Here is a 2774-nt window from a genome sequence, read left to right as displayed (position 1 = left end):
GCAACGCACGGGAGAGGATACCAGAAGGGGACCAGCCCTGAGCAGGCTGCCTTCTTCTGAGGTGCAGATAACCGGTAGCTGGAACACCGAGGTAGTAAGGACCTCTACGCCTTACTTCAGAGACTGGCAGGACAGCTAATTTCACGTTACCTGTCCGCACCTACACCCAGGAGGCACGGTGACACCCACAGAGCCGGGTCATCTAAGAGACCCTATAAACAGGCTCAAGTCACCAGTCATACGGGTTTTGTCCTATCCTATACGGGGGACAGAGAGAGAGAAACACCACATCTGTGAGGACCTTACGAGAGGCTTAGCAGTAAGGGACTACACCTCTACAGCGCAAGGGAAGGCTATTGATTTCCACCTGGACAAGGGGACTCTGGACTTGGCTCCAAACCGGCCGGACTCTGCCTGCCCTGTGATCTGGTGCTCTGGACTGTGGACGCTGAAGTCTTCAGTAAAGGTAAAGAGACTGCAACCTTGTGTCCTCGTTCTTCACTGCACTTCTCACCATACCATCATCTACACAAACGGAAGCCCTGGGGACATACTTCACCTGTGGGAAGGTATACCATCTAGCTGCCATAACATCACCCCAGCGGACCCCTTAAAGCAGCGTCGGTCACCCTGACCGAATACCACAGGTGGCGTCACAAGCATAAACTTTATCCCTTTAAAGACCTTTCCCTTTTACATGGGCGCCCAGAGCCACAAACCGGGTCACAGCTACCGTGACATCCTCCTGTGAACCGCAGGACCCGCTACCGAGTAACCCCTAGCCCTCGGGGCGACTCACACTCTGCACCGCCGCAGCATCGCAACTCCTCTGCCGCAAACTTCCGGTAAGCCTGTGTTCGCACTATAAGACGCGCACCCCCATTTTCCTCCCACATTTTTTGCGGAAAAAGCGCGTCTTATAGTCCGAAAAATACAGTAGTTGGAAAACATTCCCTGATTATCAGCTTTATAAAGGTCCCTTAGTCTGTTTCAGTAGCTCCACAATCATGGGGAAGACTGCGGGTGGCGTGAAGCAGTGATGTCAGTGGGCCGGGACCTAACTGGTTGCTGTGTGAAAGTAGCCTACATTCTGCGGGGGAAGATGGTGGAGCCGTGTGGCGGTGACGCTGTGCTCCACCGCTGCTGGTAACAGGATGTGGCCCATTGAGCATTTGCCAGCATTGCCGATGGCCAGTCCGGCCCTGCGATGCGTTACCCTCAGACATGTTTTACTTTCCCATTGTTTGTATAGCACCGGCAGATTCTGCAGCGCAGTACAGAGTCACCGTTCACTTCAGTCGGGTGTCATGTCTGCATATCTCGTTCTTCCATGATCCGCACGTGTATTCCTGAAGGTTACATCCCAGAAGGCAGCTGCAGTGTAAAGAATGGGGAGAAGGGACCTACTGTATTGTAATAGTCCGGCTCGTATTCTTGGTTTCTGGGGGCTGCAGTGAACATTGCATTTATCTTGTCACATTGTGTCAATCCAAGTGACAGATCTGATTCTTTGCTTACAATCAATGAATGGAAACTTCCTGAGGTTACAGTGTGAACTGGCCCCAAAACAATACCGGTAACCGGGCATGAGCCATTTCTCACACTGGTGCCTCGTGCCAGGCGTCCCCTCTACCGCTGCACCCCTGAATGTGCCAGTGTAGTGAAAATGCTGCACTGATACATTGTGGCAGCCCCTCAGCACAGGACAGGGATGTGCGCTGCAGATCATCACTGGCAGCAAACAGAGAGCTGGAAAATGGTGAAGAATGGAAACATTCAGCTGCAGATACATTAAGAAGCTTCCTTTACATAGGACTGCAGGGTCGTCTGAGCCCGGCCTTGTGCCCTGTATATTAGGAGATGTCAGAGACTGATCTGTACGAGCAGAGCAGAGTGTGGTTACATAGGACTGCAGGGTCGTCTGAGCCCGGCCTTGTGCCCTGTATATTAGGAGATGTCAGAGACTGATCTGTACGAGCAGAGCGGAGTGTGGTTACATAGGACTGCAGGGTCGTCTGAGCCCGGCCATGTGCCCTGTATATTAGGAGATGTCAGAGACTGATCTGTACTCTCTGCCGATGCAGCAGAGCGGAGTGTGGTGTTACATAGGACTGCAGGGTCGTCTGAGCCCGGCCTTGTGCCCTGTATATTAGGAGATGTCAGAGCCTGATCTGTACTCTCTGCCGATGCAGCAGAGCGGAGTGTGGTGTTACATAGGACTGCAGGGTCGTCTGAGCCCAGCCTTGTGCCCTGTATATTAGGAGATGTCAGAGACTGATCTGTACTCTCTGCCGGTGCAGCAGAGTGGTGTGTGGTGTTACATAGGACTGCAGGGTCGTCTGAGCCCGGCCTTGTGCCCTGTATATTAGGAGATGTCAGAGACTGATCTGTACTCTCTGCCGATGCAGCAGAGCGGAGTGTGGTGTTACATAGGACTGCAGGGTCGTCTGAGCCCGGCCTTGTGCCCTGTATATTAGGAGATGTCAGAGACTGATCTGTACTCTCTGCCGATGCAGCAGAGCGGTGTGTGGTGTTACATAGGACTGCAGGGTCGTCTGAGCCCGGCCTTGTGCCCTGTATATTAGGAGATGTCAGAGACTGATCTGTACTCTCTGCCGATGCAGCAGAGCGGAGTGTGGTTACATAGGACTGCAGGGTCGTCTGAGCCCAGCCTTGTGCCCTGTATATTAGGAGATGTCAGAGACTGATCTGTACTCTCTGCCGGTGCAGCAGAGCGGAGTGTGGTGTTACATAGGACTGCAGGGTCGTCTGAG

The sequence above is a fragment of the Ranitomeya imitator genome, chromosome 9 (genome assembly GCF_032444005.1).
Source record: "Ranitomeya imitator isolate aRanImi1 chromosome 9, aRanImi1.pri, whole genome shotgun sequence".
NCBI lineage: Eukaryota > Metazoa > Chordata > Amphibia > Anura > Dendrobatidae > Ranitomeya > Ranitomeya imitator.
Note: the sequence above shows the minus strand (reverse complement) of the source record.